Here is a 13,955-nt window from a genome sequence, read left to right on the forward strand (position 1 = left end):
GGAGGCTGGCCTGCATCTCTGGCCTTGACCCTCTAGGTGGCACTAATGTCCTCCTTCTGAGAGTAAAGGCCAAAATGTCTCCACACATTGCCAAGTGTCCCCTGGGGGCAAAAGCATCCTCCCTTTGAGAACCGCTGGACTAGAGGTGGAGCCCTGGTGGTGCAGTTGTTAAGAGCTCGGCTGCTAAGCAAAAAGTTGGCAGTTTGAATCCACCTGCCGCTCCTTGGAAACCCTATGGAGCAGTTCTACTCTGTTCTATAGGGTTGCTATGAGTTGGAACTGACTCCAAGCCAACAGAGTAAGGACAGTAGCCACTGTTTGCACTTGCTGTTTCTCAGTCCCTTGGGGTCTCTTTACCTCATTGGGGAAGGGGGGGGCTCTTAAGTTATATCTAGTTGTTCACTAATTCAAATACATGTGTAGCTAAATTCTCATGTTGACGAGAATTTCTTTATGATTACTCCCAAGAAAAGAGTTTTTGTGAAGGGTAAACAAAACTTTGCCTTTGAAATGTATCAACAAAATGCATTCCAAGATTGTGCCGATTTACACTTTCACCAATAGATTGCACAGTTACGTACTGTCAAGTCGGTTCCGACTTATAGCGACCCTGTCTATGTACCACAGAACGAAACACTGCCAGGTCCTGCGCCATCCTCACAATCCTTGTGATGCTTGAGCCCGTGGTTGCAGCCACTGTGTCAATCCATCTCCTTGAGAGTCTCCCTCTTTTTTGCTGACCTTCTACTTTACCGAGCATGAGGTCCGTTTCCCTATATGCTTCGAAATATTTGACTCGGTTTTTTTTTTTTTTTGACAAATGGTGAAAACGTTATCTCAGCATAATTTTAATTTTCATTCAATTTCTAGATATATTTGACATTTTAGGAATCTGCTGTAATTTGTGTTGTCATATCCTTTCTGCTTTAAATTTTTTTCTATTTGAAGTGTTTTCCCTTGAATTCTGCTTTGATAATTACATTGCCACCTGAACTTTGTGTCAACATTTTTCTAGAAATATTTAACATTGTTTAATCATTTTATTCAAGATCTGCCTCTTGTAAATATTATAACATTTCCCTTTTCTTATTACTGTCACTGAACCTTAATCTTTGTCTCCACATAGATTGAATTAATTCACATTTACTATTGTAATCGATGGATTTTGTTATTTTTCATACTGAGGTTTATTTGTTTTCCTCATACCTTTTTTGCTTTGCTGGTGTGTCTTAACATTTATCAAGCTTTTTTATCGAAAGCTATCTGAAATTTACACACCTTAGTTTCATTCTGAAAATGATTACATCTGTGGTTGTCGTTCGTTGCCCTGGAGTAGATTCTGACTCAGAGCGACCCCACGTGTTACAGAGGAGGGTGGCTCCATAGGGTTTTCTTGACTGTAATCTTAACAGAAGCGGATCACCAGTGGTATTGCTGGGTGGGTTTGAACCACCGACCTCTAGATTAGCAGTTGAGGTTAGCATTTGCGCCACCTGGGGACCATCATGTAGTGTCAGGCAGGTATTTTGCTATCAGTATCATAAATAAGGAAACCCTTGTGGTGTAGTGGTTAAGAGCTATGGCTGCTAACCAAAAGATTGGCAGTACAAATCCACCAGGCGCTCCTTGGAAACTCTGTGGGGCAGTTCTACTCTGTCCTATAGGGCCGCTGTAAGTCAGAATTGACTCGATGGCAGTGGGTTTGGTTTTGGGTTTTTTATCACAAATAAGACATTTGTAAAACGAGAAATGAAGCATGCTTTGATTCCATCCCTACCCCCGAGCTCCACGTTCCTGGCGAAGCCTGGGTATTGACTCACCAGGAGTTGCACACACCTGATGGTCTCTAGCCAGATGAGCAACAGGGATTTACTATAAAGTATTAAGTGGCTTTCGGAATTCCCAGGAGGGCCCAGGAGCCAAGTGTGGACCGGACACATCCAGGGATGGTGCGGCCAGAAGAAACCCCCAACCACCCACAGGGCTGTTCCCAGAGAAACTCCGGCACTGTGAGGGGGAACTGACCCCTGGAACGTGCCCAGCGGACATGCCCCAAGGACATGCCCCACGGCCACCCAAGAACAGCCAGGATCTCCTCCAGGCAGCAGCCGCCCTGTGTCCCTCCCTCTGCCTCCACCACCCAGCAGAACTGGGTCACCAACAGTCTGCACTTGAAGTGGGTTTCTGCCGCAGTGCCTTGTCTGCTTGTGGAGTGAGACTCAGGAGGCTCTCAGGAGGCTGCAGGTTTGCTGGAGAAGAGTGGGATTGAGGGCTTATCCTTGCATTTCCCTTTGCGTAGGACTGCTTTTAGACTGTGGGGTAAATGACTTACATTGTGACATCAGCATTTCTCAACACAGACACACCTGTGAACAGCAAACTACATTCTCCTTGGGCCAAGTGCAGGTGGGCTCAAATCCATCCTAATGATCACAGGAAAAGTCCACATTCCATGTGGTTAAGCACTCAGCTGCTGACCAAAAGGTTAGCAGTTTGAACCCAACAGCAGCTCCGTGGGAGAAAAGACCTGGCAATCTGCTCCCATAAAAATTATAGCCTAGGAAACCCTTTGGGGCAGTTCTACTATGTCATATGGGGTCGCCATGAGTCGGAATCAACTCGATGGCACCTAACAACATAACGATACACATGGACCTAGACAGGATTTTGGAATGACAATGACGTTGGCATGCCGCCTCCAGCCTCAGCATCATGAGGACAGAGCTGGGTGGGTGCACCATTGAAGCAGTGCCACCTGGAGCCCTATCTGCCCCCTCCCAACAAGAGGCCCCTGGGCTGGGCACCCAGCCTCTGTGATGTCTGAAGCATGCCCTTTGTTCAAGACAAGCAGATGCCGATGAGGATTTGGGGGCACCCTAGCTCACTGCCCATGGGTTCTGTGGGGTGCACTGGTCAGACCCCGCCCTGCCCTCTGTCATCCAGAACACTGAGTGAGGGGAATAGCCACGTGTCCCGAGACCCTGAGGCCCAGGAGGCTGATGGCTCCGGGCACATGCACCCACTCAGAGTGGCACTCTGGCCCCCGCTGGGAAGCTCAGGCCACCTCACAGTCCTCCAAGCACTGACAGGGTCCAGGAGCCTAGAACCAGGTGCCACCTGTGAAGATCCATGTCATCTCCTGTCTCTAATATCCCGGGTATTCGGAAGCCCACTCTTTTGTCCAAACAGAGCTTTCTCGGGCCTGCCATGCTGGGCCTCCATCTGGACCCTCCCCTTGCTCTCTTCAGTCTCCCAGCTGCGGTGTAGACCCGGGTGGTGGTTGAGTTCCCCGACAGCGTGCCGAGCTGCTATCCTGTAGCCTCCCTCCGTAGTTCAGCCTCAGCCCGGCCAGAGCCTCAACCATCAGTGTGACCGACCAGCTGCTGCTGGACATGTGCCATGAGGCCCCCACAGCAGGTCAGTGACAAGGAACCCAGAGGAGTAGATATTTGCAAACGGAGGGCCCCAAAGAGGGGAGAAGGAGAAAGGAAAGAAGAAAACACCTCAAAGCAAGAGAACAGGTATGGTTGGTGCAGGGCCTAAAATCAAGGTCCAATATTATCTGCTGCATGACATCTGGTGAAATCGGGAGGCCTCATAGCGTCTCCAAGTTCCCCTCCCTCTCTGTCCCCACACATTAAGTCTCCTCACCTAACAACCTTCCTTTTCAAGGGGACCTGGCATGGCCCCTGCTTACCCCTGGATAGCAAGTTTCTGTCCCTGCCAGCCCATGAAATTATTCAAACAAGCCCATCACATCCTCCCTCAGGCACAAGGGGGCACCTCACCCTCTTGTTACTGCAAAGCCTGCCTCCCACAGCCCCTGCTGTTCGCTTTGCTCTGGAGTGCACACTGTGTGGCCCTGCGTGGCTGTGAGCACATGTAACTAACAAACCGCTGTGGATCTCCTCTGTTCCCTGCAGTGTCAGGTGTTCAGCCATCCCCAGATCCTGAGGGCAGGACTCCTTCCCTCCTAGCAGGGCGAAGAGGAGGCGAAGAAAACAACAGGAAACCCAAACCCTAAAGAAGAGCCAGTTATGGTGAACAGCATTTGCAGAGCCCCCAAGCAGGTTATGGCGACCAGTGTTTGCAGAGCCCTTGAGCAGGTTCTGTGAACAGGTTTGCAGAGCCCCTGAGCAGGTTATGGTAAGGAGTGTTTGCAGAGCCCCTGGCATCTGAAAAGTGCTTTTGCACAGAGGCTGGCTTTGGGCATCACAGAATTCCCTAAGGCAGGTTTCAGTACCCCCTTCCGCAGGTAAAGGGGCCGAGACCCACAGAGGCCAAGTGCCCGAGCCCACGAAGCTAATGAGAGGAGGAGATGGAGCCTGGACACAGGCCCTCATCCCATAAGCTGTTCCCTGATCCCCTTCCTATTCCTCCAAGCCCCCCACGTGCACATGGGCAGATTCTGAGGAAGACTGTCACGCCATGGGAGCAGACCTGCAGGCCCCCACCCCTCAAGCCTGGCCCTCCTCCCAGCCCATCAGTGGTGCTGATGACACATCAGAGCATGACCGCAGCTCTGTCCTGTGGACAGAAGCCTGGTGTCAGCAATTCCATCTCAGGCAGCAGGAGTGGGTCCCCAAGAACCTGCTGTGCAGTGTCCCCAGCCTCAGACGTCAGAGACAAGCAGCCCGGGGCCAGCCCACCGGGAGCATTTTGTGTGAAACACTCTCATTGTCACTGTTAGGGTTTTACCAGTGATAGTTTAATAGAATAATCGCAGACTCATTTCTCTGTCACTTTTTTCTTTAAGCTGAATATGTGGTTTCTTTCCAAATATTAACTTAATCCACAGCGCACCTTGGGGCACCCCTCCAATACGCAAGGGACCCTCCTGCTCGGGGTGAGGAGCTGCGAGCCTGTAGGCAGAGTGGAGGGAATTGGCAGGCTGAGGGGAGGGTGCCCCCGTCTTCTCCTCGAGGGACTGCACGCCGCATCCAGACCCCAGGAAAGAAGTGCCTGCAGGGAAGGAAGGGGCTGATGGTGAGCTCAGCCAGACCCCACTGGGAAGAGGGTGCAGGCCCACGCCTGAGCTCCCCATACTGCCCGGAGGCAGCAGGAACCCAGGAGGGCCTGGCTGAACTGCAACAGGTCCATCAGCAAACACGCCCACACGGAACTTACAACTATGAGATGAAATTAAATGGAACGTTGGCAAGCATCCAGCTTCCAGGCACCATGGCTCCAGCTTCTACCTTTCCGGTGCTGACTAGCTAACAGGTACCTGACCCCAAAAAACAAACGATCCAGGGTGGGCAGCACTGGGTGAAATATACTGCAGCTAACAAGAAGACTTGATTTTTTTTAATTCTAGTATTTATCTAAACACCAGCTTTCAAAAAAAAAATGAACCTTGAGTCTTAACTCTATTTCCGGCTGCTTTTCTCAACATAAAATATTCTTTTATCCTCTAAAGCTTTGCTATTTATTTGCTCCTGACTTCCTTCGGCATGTAATAACAGAAGCGGGAGCATGAGCACCCACCCATCAGCCAGGGACATTTTGTTCAGCAATTTCAAGGTGTCTGACACAGGGTTCAGCCTGTGAGGGATGGGCACACACAGACATACACACACACACACACAAACACACATGGACACACACATACACCATATATGGATATACAGAGACACACACAGGCACACAGAGATATACACCCCACATGTACACACCATACACACACAGACATGCCACACATAAGACAAACACCCCACATGTACACACCACAGACACATAAGTACATACCACACACACACACCCCACACATACACACCACACACACACATGCCGCACACATACAGACCACACACAGATATACACCATACACACCCCACAAATGTACACACCACACAAGACACACACTGCACACGTACACAGCACACAGACACACGCCCCACACATACACAGATATACACCACTCACACCCCACATATACACCACACACACACCACAGAAGACACCCCACACGTACACACCACCCACAGACACACAAACACAACACACACCCCACAAAGATACACACCACACAGGACACACACCCCACACATACACACCACATACACAAACATCCCACAAAGGTACACACCACAGAACATACACACCCCATGCATACACACCACACACAGACACCACACATATACACCACACATACACCCCAAAAACATACACACCACACAAGACACACACCCCACACGTACACACCACACACAGACACACAATGTATCCTCAGGAAGCTCACATTCTCCTGAGGAAAATAAATTTTTTAAATGAAAAAATGACACGAAAGAATACTTTCATACAATGACCCAGGGATATCAAAAAGAAGAGGTAAATAATTGACAAATGACAGATCTGTGACTCAGGATGACAGACAAGGAAAAGAGCAAACCCTTCCGGACGTGGAAGGGAGAACATGTCCCCTGTGGAAAGACGTGATCACCCAAACGACAGCCAGTGCTTGCTTTCTGCCTCCCAGTACCAGCCCTGTAACAAAGGACACTGAGGACAAAAAGGGAAGGGAAAAGCCCTGGCCCTGGGAACGTATCGGGGGACAGGGAAGTGTCAGGTTCTCCTACACTTGGGCGGACTCCATTCTCTGCATCAGACTTACTTCTGGTCTTCTAAATACTCACAATGAGCTAGAAATTCCGGATTCCCTCAGAGGCCAGCCAAAAAATATCCATCCACAATTTGTTCTACACCCAAAGCAATATTAAGAAGCATTCAGGCCTTGTCCACCCTAACATCCCCCCGGTCAGCGAGATGTCTTCTTGTCAGGGGGCCAAGCACTGTGGGCCCCGCCCCATCACTTCTTTTGAAAAGGTACATAGAGGCCCTGTCCTGCTCTGATGAGCCCATCAGAAGAGATGTGTTCTGACCCACCCCCAGCTGTGTCTAATCTCCCTCATCTGAGGCAAGTTCGTGGCTGGTTCTCAACAAGCTTTGGTGCAATGTATTTCAAATTACAAGTCCTTCTCCACTACTGGGTTGGCAGTTCAAATCTACCAGCCGCTCCTTGGAAACCCTATGGGGCAGTTCTACTCTGTCCTACAGGATCGCTAAGAGTCGGAATCGACTCGATGGCAACGGGTTATGGGTCTCTATTACTGGGTTGTGAAATAGCTTAACGGGTGGGGCCACCAGCATTTCTTGTAATGAATTAAATTAGAACAGTGTAGAAGAGAATAGAGCAGAATACTCTAGTAAGGGGAGGTGGTAATTGGTCAAACCCATTCAGTTACATGCACATAAAGGCAAAGTAAAATATATCCTCTCCCTGAGTCAGCCATGAGATCACCCAGGCTCCATCCAGCCCAATAAGTTCAGAATCTATGAAGGTGGGAGCCAGGTATCCAAGTCTTCCAGGGGAAGGAGCACGAGAGATCTTAATAAAGGTCTGAATCAGAAACAGGCTTTCTCAAGAATAACAGCACAATGTGCACACCCCATTACCCAAAGAAAGGACCATTGCACACCGTGTGGGAGTGGCACAGCTGGCAGGGGACCCTGAGGGCAGCAGTCTTACAAGAGCTGAAGGGTACCAGCTCCACCTGGGGGACTGTGGTAACCCCTGCCTGAGAATGGTGAGGACGTGGGAAGCAGACATGGCTAGGGTCAGGGCAGAGCTGGGCTACTGCAAGTCTGGGGAGTGGTCCAGGGTTGAGTGCATGAACCGCAGCCATGGGCTGCAGGAGTAAGGATGGATTTTGAAAGCAAGCATTTAGAAAGTTTTATAGCCATTTGATAGGGCACCTTTAGGTGTGCTGGATCCAATAACAAACAATGTAGGCTTTTACATTACGGATTTTCAGGGCTTTTCTTTTTTTCCACTTTATTTTTTGTAGTAATTCACTTTTATCATTTTGCACAAGTGTTGGTACATGACTGACTGGATATTTTTAAAAATAAGAAGTCATTTTCTACAGGCCATTTGAGAAGCAGACTTTCAGAGAGCAAGGGAGAAGGCAGGTCAAATGTCTGCCTGCAAGGGGAGCCCCTAAACTCTGGGCTGGCACCCCCAGTGTCCACCTTCAGGGGGGCCCCTGAGCTCTGCCCTGGCACCCCCAGTGTCCACCTGCAGAGGGAGCCCCTGAACTCTGGGCTGGCATCCTCAGTGTCCACCTGCAGGGGAGCCCCTGAGCTGTGCTCTGGCATCCCCAGTGTCCACCTGCAGGGGGAGCCCATAAGCTCTGGGCTGGCACCCCCAGTGTCCACCTGCAGGGGGAGCCCCTGAACTCTGGGCTGGCACCCCTAGTGTCCACCTGCAGAGGGAAGCCCTGAGCTCACACCAGGTACCCTCAGTGTCCACCTGCAGAGGGAGCCCCTGACCTCACACCAGGCACCCCCCAGTGTCCACCTGCAGGGGGAGCCCCTGAGCTCACAACACACACCCTCCAGTGTTCACCTGCAGAGGGAGGCTCTGAGCTCACACCAAGCACTCCCAGTATCCACCTGCAGGGAGAGACCCTTAGCTCACATCAGGCACCCCCAGTCTGATGTGAGCTGGGTCTGCCTGCAGGGGGAGCCCCTGAGCTTGGGCTGGCAACATGAGCAGAGCAAGGCGCTGGGCAGGCTGCACTGTTATTCTCTGCCATCCTGCCACAGTTGTTCGGGGCTAGGTGTTTAGACTGAACTATACACCAACCAGAGCCCTGGTGGAGTAGTGGTTAAGAGCTTGGCTGCTAACCAATAGGTAAGCAGTTCAAATCCACCTGGAAACTTTATGGGGCAATGAGTTGGAATTGACTCGATGGCAATGGGTATACACTAACCTTAGGCATGCCTGAAAAAACTGTTGGCAAACTGGTGAAAGCAGCATCCGGTTTGGACCAGCACTCACAAGGAGGCAGAGAAAGAATTCTAATGGAGATCTCAGGTACTGGTATTAGCTAGATTTGGGAGCAGATGTGAAATAAGAGAGGCCAGGCTGTTTCGGTTCCGTTTCTGGGCAAGGCCAGTTCTAGGGGTGTGCAGCAACCAGCCTGGGAGTTTGCGGGGCCCTGCAAGCTCCATGCCCAGGGCACAGGCTCTGACAGATCAATGGGCCTTTGTGCAGCCTGCTGGCCACAGCAGGTCGCTCTCCTCACTCCCAACCCACCAAACCTGGCGCCAGTGTGTCAATTCCAACTCATGGCAACCTCATTTGTGACACACTAGAACTGTTCTATAGGGTTTTCTTGGCTGTAATCTTTACCAAATCAGATCACCAAGGCTTGCTTCTGCAGCACAGCTGGGTGGGTTCAAACTGTCAACTTTTAGATTAGCAACAAAACACAAACCACTGTGGCTACCCAGGGACATTCCTCAACCCACAGGAGCTGAGAAAAATAAAATGAGAGAGGGGTTAAATAGGTGGTGCGCCAGTTTAAGGCTGTGTCCCATGGAATGCCAGTGGTTCCACGGAGTATCCCCCTACCCTAGAGAAGGGGGAGGGGAGCAGAAGCCCAAGCAAATGAAGCCCCTTTTTCCGCCCCACAAGCCTGTCTTAACCTCTTATTGGGGTTCCATGGGAGATTCTGTTTGAAAAATGTTTCTTCTGTGTACCAGTTAAAACCGTATTCAGCTGTAAGCCCTAGGAACCCTATCAGGGGCTTAACCAGACATTGGCGTCTCCCTTTCTTTTACTTTTTTTCATTAATTATTTGTTGTGCAACCATCGCCACTACTTATTTTCAAAACTTCTTCATCACCAATCCAAGCAGAATTCCCAAACAGAAACTGGGTACCCATTAAGCAACAGTCCCTAGTAACCACAAACTTTTGTCTCTGTGCATTTGCTTATTCTAGGCATTTCACCTAAGTGGGATCGTACAATACTCGCCCTTTTGTGCCTGACATATTTCACTCAGCGGGATGTTTTCAAGGTCCATCTATGCCATACACAGCGCGAGTCAGAGCTTCATTTCTCGTCATGGCTGTGTGGTATTCCACTGCAGGGATGGGCCCATTTTGTCTTCCATCATCTGTGGCAGGCACTTGGGCTGCTGTGAAGAGGGCTGCAGTGGACAGTGGTGGACACAGCGCCTGTCTGAGCCCCTGTCTGTTGAGTAACTTGGATGCTGGCCACAGTACCTCCAGCCACTGCACAAAACACAGTGCTCACAGGAAATACAGCAGGATTCACGGAACCTGGCTCTGCTCACAGGCTCACCAAAATCCAAGCGGCCCGGAGCAGCACTGACAACCATCAGCACTGGCAGGCTAGCAGGCCAAGTCCAGAGGTTTGGGGTGATGCCACACCTCAGCATCCTGCGGAGGCGCCAGTTTCAGGAAGGACCCTGAGTAACCTCGCTCTGCTGCCGAGCAGCCGGGAACACAGACCAGCCTCCCCAGGTGACTCCCAGGAGAGTCTGCGTGGAGTTCTTTTTCTGAAATTCACTCTGGGGACTCCAGAGTCTGGAGGAGGGCCAAATGACGGTGAGAGGTAAGTGTGAATGCCTCCACCAAGTGGCTGTCCAAAGTCCCGTCTACAGTCTGTTATCCGTGAGTCATGCCCTCTCCACAGAGCCGTGGTACAGTCACTGAAACACCAGACCTAGCCTCGAGTGCGTGTGGGGGGTGGGGGGGGGTGAGCGTGTGTGTCTGGGTGTGTCTGTCAGTGTCGGTGTGTGTGAATGTCAGCGTGTGTGTAAGTGCACGTGTGGATGTGTCAGTGTGTATAAGTGTCAGTGTGCCTGTGTGCTTGTGTCAGCGTGTGCCTTTGTGCGTGACTGTCTGTATGTCAGTGTCAGTGTATCAGTGTGTGTGTTTGTGCACACGCACGCATCACTCAACAGCAGCCACAATCCCTCTCCATGAGCCCCCTCTGGCCATCCGAGGCGCCTAGGGATTGGCGGTAACCTTCAAGTTTGAAAGTGTATGGACAAAGCGCTAAGCATTTCCGTTAGACTGGTGAGGGGAGAGCTGACAGAGGCACACATGTCTGCAGATAAGCGGGTGTGTCTGTCACACTGTGTTTATTGGTGCACAGGCCGCTGCACACGTCGTTGAGAGGTGTCGGCTAAAACACAGCACCCGAGGGCCAGCAACCGGACCACAGAGGGTTTATTTGGAATCACTGAGCTGAGCGCTGACAGGCCCTGAGACAACATGGTCATGTTGCAGGTGATCACACCGTGGGCTCCACTGGGTCACAGCACACGGCTGTGGGAGCAACGATATCCTGTGTGCCTCAGTGTCCACTCGGTATGTCAGAGAGGGCGCCCGGCCCCTGCACAGGTAAGTCCACGGCCCCTGTCCTCAGAAACCCCTCCCTCCTGCCCTGTGCCACAGGGCAGTCCTTGTTCTAGGGCCAGTAATGAGCACCCCTGCAGACCCACTCCCACCATCGGGAGCACCCTGAGGCCCCACCATACCACATGGTCCCAGGTTCCTAGGCTGAGTCTCCTTTCCGTCGGGAATGCCCCTGTAATCCTAGCACCCCACCGGCCCCGGGCTCCTGCATATGACCACTGGTTCCTGACGACCCCCCATGGCCTCCAGGCCCTGCCCTCCACCCACATCCCTGCTGACCCCCCCCCAGCTCACCCCCACTGGTCCCTGCAGACACCCCACAGCCTGCCCCCAGCTCACGTCCACTGCCCTGAGGCATCCCCCATGACCTGGGTGTCAGCATTCACAGTCCCTCTGCCTGGAAGTCCCCAGGAGTGTGGGGGGCAGTCTACAGCACTTCTGCCCCGGGGCCACCCGGGTCCTGCTCAGAGGGCCCCACCCCATGGCCCTCCAGGGCATCCTATCCAAATGCAGCCCAGTCTGTCACTCCAGTTGCCATATTCCTCACAGCACTTACGTCACCTGGCACTGCTGTGCCTGTCTGCCACACATCCGGGCCAGGGGGCCACCACTTCAGCCCCTTAGCAGGACAGGGGGGCTGCCACATCCACCTTGCATCAAGACAGGGGGCTTTCAGGCAGGGCCCCGCATCAGGATCGAGGGCTGCCGCATCCTCCCTGCATCCAAACTGGGGGCCATGAGGCAGGGCCTTGTATCAGGACCGAGGGCTGCCGCATCCACCCTCATCCAGATTGGGGGCCATGAGGCAGGGCCTTGTATCGGGACCGAGGGCTGCCGCATCTACCCTGCATCCAGACTGGGGGCCATGAGGCAGGGCCTTGTATCAGGACCGAGGGCTGCCACATCCACTCTGCATCCAGACTGGGGGCCATGAGGCAGGGCCTTGTATCAGGACCAGGGGCTGCCACATCCACCCTGCATCCAGACTGGGGGCCATGAGGCAGGGCCTTGTAACAGGACCGAGGGCTGCTGCATCCACCCTGTATCCAGACTGGGGGCCATGAGGCAGGGCCTTGTAACAGGACCGAGGGCTGCTGCATCCACCCTGTATCCAGACTGGGGGCCATGAGGCAGGGCCTTGTATCAGGACCGAGGGCTGCTGCAACCCCCCTGCATCCAGACTGGGGGCCATGAGGCAGGGCCTTGTATCACGACCAGGGCCTGCCACATCCACCCTGCATCCACAGTGGGGGCCATGAGGCAGGGTTCTGTATCAGGACCAAGGGCTGCCACATCCACCCCCCACTGAGATGGGGGCGTGCTTTGAAGCAGGGTCCTGCATCAGGACTGGTGACCCACAAGGCAGGGCTCCTCCACGGCCCGGGCAGCACCTGCCAGACTCCCAGCGAGTGCTCCCTGGAAGGACACTGTCTACAGGACACCCACGTTCACACCAAGCTGGCAGGCTGTTGCAGCCCTGGAGCCTCTGTCAGGCAGGTAGAGTCTATCACCCACTGCCATGTGAACCCTTATAGTCTGCCTTATAAATTCTAAACCTGCTACATTTCAAGCTACATCATAGCTGTTCGGTGTTTTAAAATATGATCTTGACTAAAACAAATGGAACAAACACGTAGAAGAAATAAATGTTTCATGGGAAGTCAAGTACACAGAAACATTGTACCAGTTGGCTTGTCAAAAACGGGACATGAACGGGACCATGTAAACCTGCTGGGAGCCAGGCTGCAAGGGCGGCCCCTCTGCACCCACTGCCCCCAGCATAAACATTGAAGAATTCCTGAAAAGTCAGGAAGAGCCAGGCTGCAAGGGCAGCCTCTCTGCACCCACTGCCCCCAGCATAAACATCGAAGAATTCCTGAAAAGTCAGGAATATCTCTGTCATCTGTGTTATGTTTCTATTTCATTTTCAGCCTGTGTATAGCAGAATGTATAAGCATAAAATTCCATTATAGATTTAGAGACCTTTGGACGGGGGGCGTCCTACTCATAATCCCCTGGTGAAATCCCGGGTAGGGACAGCCCGTGTGTTACTTGGGGATCAACATGAAGTTGTCTTAGGGGAAAAACAAATAGCTCGACTATGGAAAATAAGAATAGAATGGTGAAATCCTGGTATTTACCAAGGCCCTTTTTGTGATTAAACCACCACCCACACATGACCCCATAAAAGTGGAAAAACAAAAGGCAGTGAGTTCTCTCAGCCAATTTCTCAGCCAATTACAGCTCAACCTTCTCGTTTACCTCGCTCACTGCTGCGCTTGACTGGTCTTTGGGTATAGAGATTGGGCTAATTGTCCTTGGCATAATCGTGGACAATATGACGTAACCCAAAGTGGCTGGGCTTCAGGAACTTGACCACCCTGGACAAGATGGACAAAGCCTATGTAACAATGATTTTGCAAAAAGATTAATTGTTATAAAAACTGTGGAAGGTATTGCAAGATTAAGCATAAGTGTAAAGCAATATGAAGTCAATTATTATTTTGTGTAAAAATATATCAACAAAATATTCTCTTCAATTAAACAAAAACTCATTGTACTTGTGTGTGTATGCGGAACTGTACTATGTGTCACTTGGAAAATTATGTCTCTGGGAAATGATGTTTATGATTATATCTTGTACTGCCCCTTTATTGATCATGCGATGTTATGCTTTTGTAAGCTTATGATATAAAAGACCATGTAAAAAATAAAGAGAG

Source organism: Elephas maximus, chromosome 2 (genome assembly GCF_024166365.1).
Source record: "Elephas maximus indicus isolate mEleMax1 chromosome 2, mEleMax1 primary haplotype, whole genome shotgun sequence".
Classification (NCBI taxonomy): Eukaryota; Metazoa; Chordata; class Mammalia; order Proboscidea; family Elephantidae; genus Elephas; species Elephas maximus.